Below are 7,391 nucleotides of genomic sequence, written 5' to 3' on the forward strand. Positions count from 1 at the left end.
ATAATGCTTCCAAGTGGTCATAGCATGCATCACAATAAGCAATTTCATCTCCCAAATCTAGTAATGCTTTTCTAGTGCACCAGGATGTAATATGAGACTTTCATAGGCAATGACTATGCCTTCTTGCATAGGAAATGCTCAAATAACATTGTTGCAATAAGCACCCAATTGAGCATGAGCAACTTTTTGCAAATAGGCAAAATTAGCAGTAGATATGAACTAAGCTTCTCCTTCAATGTCTTGAAAGCGATCTTTACTTTGTCTTTCCAAACTAACATCATGCCTTTCTTTTGCAAGGCATGCAAGGGTGCAACAATCTCTTCAAAACCATGGATGAAGCACCAATAATATGTGCATAATCCCACCTCTTAATAGCTTCCACTTTGGCAAGATCCAAATGGACTCCATCCTTGGAAACAATATGCCCCAATAAATGAACTTCATGCATGAAAAATTCACTCTCCATAAACATATTTTGCCTTCAAAGTTAAGCATAAATAATAGCCAATTGCTTTCTATGCTCCTCCTCATCTTTTGAGAACACAATCATATCATCAAGAATGTACCAACAAAATCTCAATAGTTCCAAAAGATTATTTCCATCATACTATTGAATGTAGTAGGATCATTTTGAAGTTTAAATGACATCACGCTCACATAAGCCAATGAATTCATGAATGCTATTTGTGCACATATTCATAGCATACCTGAATTTGATGATAGCCACTTTTCAAGTCTAGTTGAGGTTGAAGAAGAAATTCAAGAAGAGAATAGATTCATTGATTAATAGCTATTATGCATATTCTTTTGGTTAGGTAGGCACCATATATTACATGTCATTGCAAAAAAGAATATGAAATTTGTTCTTCACATGAGTCATGAATAGGTTGTTCAACATTATTTTAAAAAATTATGGCAATTAGTTTGTTATCAATATGCTTAGATATATTCTCTTACACATTATAAACATGATTATCATTTTTAACAATTTTCTACGGTATAAGATATCAAAAATATTTTGGTGACAATTAATTTGTTAAACAATATGGTTAAATGTATTCAATTTCATGTAATGTAGATTTAATTATCATTTTTAAAAGTGTTCTAGTTCATAAGGTGTCTTAAATGTTTTGTAATAATGAATAATTTCATTCCTCATATAACTTGAGTGTAGAAGGGATTCAATGAACATAAGAGAGAGGATGGATTGAATTTATTATGGAAAAATAAGTCTTTAGTAATTTATGTACATATGCATAAACTGGTTGGGAGCATCATTGTGACTTGATCTTTCAGCATCAAGATTATGAAAGATGCATAAGAGTAAACATGCATGTTTGAGCATTCTTCTTCAATATTAGCACATTTTGAGGCTTGTAAAAATGGAAATGTATTTGTTTTCTTGCAAAGAGATGCTCATGAACTTGAGGGTGAGGAATAAATTCAAGGAGATGATGTGATTTCATTTGGGAAAATAAGAAATGACCTCCTTTTTTTTGGGTGATCCATATGTATGGGTATCATGCCTTTAATAATCTTTTTTCCAATTTTGGGTGTGAAGGGGATATGCCATGTCCTTAGTATTATGAGAAGCATATGATACCAGGAAGATTATTTATTAGTTGAATATCACAAGACAATGATGTAAGGATGATTCATTCAATTTTAAGTATAAGGGAGGTAGGGGATATGAGTAATATTAGAAGGGGTATTATGTCAAGATGAATTTGAGCTCGAGGGGAGTGCTGAGATATCAAGCTCTATCTCTTAGGTGACTCTCATTTATGTCTCCAACTTTTCTTGGTTGTACTTGTGGTGTAGTGAGACATCCACATATGATTGGATTGGGCTCACATATGGATCATGTATTCTAGGGTTAGAAATATAGGGTATACCCCTCTCTCAAAGCAAGTTGGCTATGGTTCTTCTAGAACCTTGCATAGTGATGGGCTGAAAACCCATCATGTCTTAGCCTCAAGTTAATGGGATACTTTGCACGTGTGAGCTTGCATGTAGCTGCATCAGCTCCAAGAGTCTTTATAGCATGCCTGCTTTTCCTTGCACCTAGAGTAACAACAGAAGGAATCCCAAGTTCTTTGAGAAGAAAAATTGGGAGGCAGCCATGGATTAAGAGATGGTAGCCTTGGATGCAAAACACACTTGGGATTTCATGTCTTTGCCTCATGATAAGAAGGCAACTAGCTACAAGTGGGTTTATAAGATGAAGCCGTTTTTGCCTAAGTACGCCCAATTTTTGCCTATGTGCGAGGTTGCGATAAAAGGCTTGTTGTCGGTCCCCAATGCAGGGTTTTTGAGAAACCTATGCTAGTTTTGGGTTACTGTGTTTATGCATTTTTTGTCACTTGGTGTGACTCGTGTGGTTGCTCACCACTACTCTTGTGAGGCAGAATTTTTGGTGTTGCCAAATTTTTGTTGTTCATCCTTGTGAGGTAGAACTTTGTTTTTTCAAGTTGCACTTATAGATTTTGACTTGAAAAATGTCTGAGAATATGTCTACTATTGTTAGCAACAAGCTTGAGAAAGATAATTTCCAAGCATGGAAGTTGAGGATGACAAATTTCCTTATGGGGAAGGGAGTGTAGCCATTCATCAATGGTGATGAGCAAGAACCAGTATTGGGTGCTACTCCTACTACTGCATAGTTGACATTTAAAGAGTGGCATGAAAAGGCCAGAAAGTTCATGTATTGGTTATATGTCAGTGTTTCAAACTCCATGATTGTGCATGTACATGATGCACAGATGCCTAAGGAGGCATGCAATACATTGGTGAAGTTGTATAGCACCTATACCACTGCACGAAAAATGCAGCTCAAACAAGAGTTACATAATGTGTGGAGGAATAAGATGAAGATAAATGAGTATTTGATGAAGGTAAAAGGCCTTGTAGATTCTCTTGGCTCAATTGGAGCACCTGTACATGATGAGGACTTCGTGTTCGTGACCTTGAATGGTCTTGGGAAAGATTATGCACAATTTCGGACATCCATTGGAGTTTGGGAGACCTTTCTTGATTTTCATGAACATGTTTCTCTCTGGTTGAGTGAGGAGCAAAGGAGAGGAGGGTTTGTTGGTCATTTAGGGTTTAGGGTTTAGGGTTTAGGGTTTAGGGTTTAGCTAATTCTATGGAGGAGGATGTGGTAACTCTAGAGGCAGGGGGAGCCAAAGAGGACATGGTTCATGGAAAAAGAACCAACAACACAGAGTGTTAGTATTCTGGGAAGCATGGACATAAAGAGAAGACCTGTTATAAAAAGTAGAATGACATAAAAAATAGAAAGTTGAAACAAAGCAACTATGCATCATCCAATAGGCAGGGTGATGATAGAAATGAGCACCTTTTTGTGATGCAGCACATGGTTAACTCTATGTCAAAAAATGTTGCACATCATAAAAATGTATGGTTTATTGACTCAGGTGCTTCCAACCACATGACCAATCATGGTGAGTGGTTTAGTGATGTTAGAAATTTGCAAAAGTCAGGTTATGTTGAAACAAGTAATGATATTGTGCATCCAATTGCATAGGTTGGTAAGGTGCCACTAGCTGTGCAAGATGGCAAAATGAAGTACTTGTCAGATGAACCTCTCATGTTCCTAATATCACCAAGAATATGGTTTCAATTGGCCAAATGGTTGAGATTTAACCATCATGGTTGTTTTGTTGAGGATTTGGGAACTCACTGCCGCTTGCTTGCAAAAGGAAACAGAATGCTCACCTTGGATGTGTACATGCCTAAGATTAAAGCTGCTATGTTTGCACATGGAAGAGGTGTCGTTGCAGATATTGAAATATGGCACAAGCGCATTGGGCACATGAATATACAGAGGCTGAAATCTATGCAAATGTAGAGTATTTTGCACGTTTTCCAAAATTTAGAGTGGTTGGAATGCAAAAGGTATGTGAAGCATGCCAAATGGGCAAGCAGGCCAAACATGCATTTCTACGGAATGTTGAAGTAAGCAATACGGCTTTGGAGGTGATCCACTCAGATGTGTGGACAACCAAAGTTGCTTCTCTTAGTGGATGCCACTACTCTATGAGCTTCATTGATGATCACACCATGAAGGCATGGGTGTACTTCATGAAGCATAAAAGTGAGGCATTCAACCACTTGAAGGCCTTCAAGTCTATGGTGGAGAAAGAAAAGGGCATGCACATAAAATTTTTGAGATCTGATGGAGGGAGAGAGTATTTCTTAGATGCATTAACTGATTATTAAAAAGAGCAAGGAATTCAAAGAAAGTACTGATGCAAATCTACCCCTCAATAGAATGGGGTTGCAGAAAGAAAGAATAGGCACATTGCAAAAGTTGCAAGGGCTGTGTTGAATGAGAAAAAGTTGCATGATTATTTTTGGGTTGAAGTAATAGCAACTAGTATGTATATTATGAACATAACCGCCATTGGAGCTATCGATGGCATGACGCCTGAGGAAAAGTATACAAGTAGAAAACCAAATATTTTTCACTTGAAAGTATTTGGTTGTATAGATTATGTTCATGTTCTGATGAGGGGAGAACTAAGCTGGATCTGAAGGCAAAAAAAATGCATCTTCATTGGGTATTTTTTGCAACAAAAAGGGTATTGTTGTTATAACCCCTCCACTCGTAGGATGCAAGTGAGCAAAGATGTAGTTTTTCATGAAATGAGTTGCAAGTATTGACCAACAATAGTGACAGAAGAAGTAGATGCAAGAAGTGGTAATGCTGATGTAAATGTAGAGTAGCAATCAGAAGTCTGAGTGGACCTGGTCAGTCCTCAAATAGTGGATCCAATGCATGGACAAGGAGACTGCAATGTAGTGGATCTTCCCATGGTAGTCCAAATAGTGCTACATAGGTACCACATAAAGGGAAGGAGAAGGTGGACCCTACACCTATTTTTGATGTCTCATGTTGTCACTCTCAAGTTGATGGAGAGTCCAGTGGCTCAAAAATGAGCCTTGATAAGGAACTTAGGACTCCTTTAGTTGTTACTCCAGGTGCAAGAAAAATCAGGAATGATGTTAAGAATCCTAGAGGTGATGTAAGTACATGCAATGTGTGAAGTATCAAATTGACAAGCTGAGATATGATGGTTTTTATGCCCATCATTATGCATATATTGTCAAAGTTCTAGAAGAATTAGAGCCATCTTGCTTTAAGGGTGCAATTGGGAAGAAAAATTGGGAGACAACCATGGATGAGGAGATGGCAGCCTTGGATGCAAACCACACATGGGAATTGATTCCTTTGCCCCATGATAAGAAGGAAATTGGCGGCAAGTGGGTGTATAAGGTAAGGCATAATGCTGATGGGTGTGTGAGCAAGTATAAGGCAAGGTTAGTTGCCAAATGATATGCATAGACATATGGCATTGACTATGAGGAAATCTTTAATCCATTTGGTTGCAAGTGGGTGTATAAGGTGAAGCACAATGCTGATGGGTCTATGAGCAGGTATAAGGCAAGGTTAGTTGCCAAAGAATATGCAAAGACATATGGCATTGACTATGACAAAACCTTCAGTCCAATTGCAAGGATGGCAACTATGAGAGTAGTAATTGCTATGGTTGCTGCAAGAGAATCGTCTTTGCATCAAATGGATGTAAAAAAGAATGCCTTCCTGCATGGTGATTTGCAAGAGGAGGTTTAATTGATGCGGCTACCAAGATGGGCATTGAAGTAATTAGATCCCCTGGTGGGATATGGCTGTTGTGTAGAGGAAGTATGGTTTGGACATGCTATCCAAATATGGGATGACAGGTTGTAAGCCCATCTATGTTCCATTGGAGCATAATGTGAAGCTCAGTCCAAAAAAAGGGGAGCTTCTTGAAGATGTCACTGTATACAGATGCATAGTTGGTAGTTTGATATACATGACCATCACCGGGCAAGATTTGAGCTATGTTGTGGGGTTGGTGAGTCATTTTATGTAGGCATCAACGAAGCCACATTTTGATGCAGCTAGATGCATATTGAGATATATGAAGTCCACTCTATAGTATGGACATTTTTATGAGGCTAGGTGACCGATATAGGTACATGGGTACATGGATGCTGACTGGGTTGGTAGTATCTTTGATCGGAGATCCACTAGTGGGTTTATGTTTTCCCTTGGCTGTGCTACCATCAAGTGGAGCAGCAAGAAGTAGCCAACAGTGGCCTTGTTGAGCACAGAGGTTAGGTATAGGGGTGCAACTATGGTTGCATGTGAGGTAGCATGGTTACAAAAGCTACTTGCTGATTTGGGCCGTTTAGTACATGGTGCAATTGTAATTTATTGTAACATCATTAGCAACATTAATGAAGCACATTGAGGTGCATTATTGCATTGGTAGCATTATGCTTGCTAATAACCTAGTCTATCATGCTAGAATGAAACACATTGAGGTGCATTATCACTTTGTGAGGGAGAGGGTTCTAGCTGAGACATTGATCTTCAACACCAAGGAGCAGGTGGTTGACGTCTTCACGAACGACTTGGGTACATAGAAGCTTCGTAGATTCTGGAGTTTTCTTGGTGTACTCAAGATGGATTTGAGCTTGAAGGGGAGTGTTGAGATATCAAGCTCCACCCCTGATGTATATCCTATGTGACTCTCATTTATGTCACCACCTTCTTTTAGTTGTACTTGTGGCGTAGTTAGATAGCCATGTATGTTTGAATTGGTTCACACATGAACCGTGTATTCTAGGGTTACACATATAGTGTAAACTCTCTCATTGTATTGTTGTTTTGTGCTAAGTGAAGATAAGGCTTCAGCCTCGAACCTTGTATCCTCTCTCTTGGAGTTGTACCACGTTGGTCCATGGGATTAGTTGGATGTAGGAGGAATGGGGCCTTCCTAGCTTGTTTGGACATCTCCATATGCATCCTTTGGAAGAGAATGGACCGTAGGATGACACCATTTTCTCCTCCTAATGGTTGCACCCTCCACAACAGGGGATGAGCAATGGACTGAAGATCTCGTTTCCTTGTAGAGCAGACACAAGTACATATAGAGGAGTGGATCAAGCTAATAGGGTGGAGTTGTTTTCTGGTCAGTGGTCCCTATGAACGGTGAAGATCCACTAGTAGCATTCCATAGAGAGATTTCATCTTCAGGTTATCCTGTAAGCCCCTCTGCACTAGGCATACCCATGGGTGTTTAGGCTTAGACATCGGCAGAGACAGCTAGGTTCTTTGGCAAGTCACTTCCGGAGATGATTGGATGGCTCGTAGAGCCTACACCTTTTCTGCAACTTGGGTGTCACTCCTATGATTCGGGCTCACGGGACTAAGGATGACACCTGCTCCCCTTCCAAACCAACAACAAAGTGCTTTCGTGAATATTCTCATGGCTAATCTACCACTTCTACCTCAAATATGGAGTTCTTTGCATCTCTAG

The 7,391-nt window shown here is 39.3% G+C and overlaps 1 pseudogene; it reads left to right on the plus strand.

Annotated features, from left to right (window-relative positions):
• The first annotated feature begins 2,498 nt into the window (after positions 1–2,498).
• LOC147899745 (uncharacterized) lies at positions 2,499–3,116 on the plus strand (annotated as a pseudogene).
• Positions 3,117–7,391: the final 4,275 nt, after the last annotated feature.

The sequence above is a fragment of the Dipteris shenzhenensis genome, chromosome 8 (assembly GCF_047967505.1).
Source record: "Dipteris shenzhenensis isolate YYH24624 ecotype China chromosome 8, Dip_SZ_1.0, whole genome shotgun sequence".
Lineage (NCBI taxonomy): Eukaryota > Viridiplantae > Streptophyta > Polypodiopsida > Gleicheniales > Dipteridaceae > Dipteris > Dipteris shenzhenensis.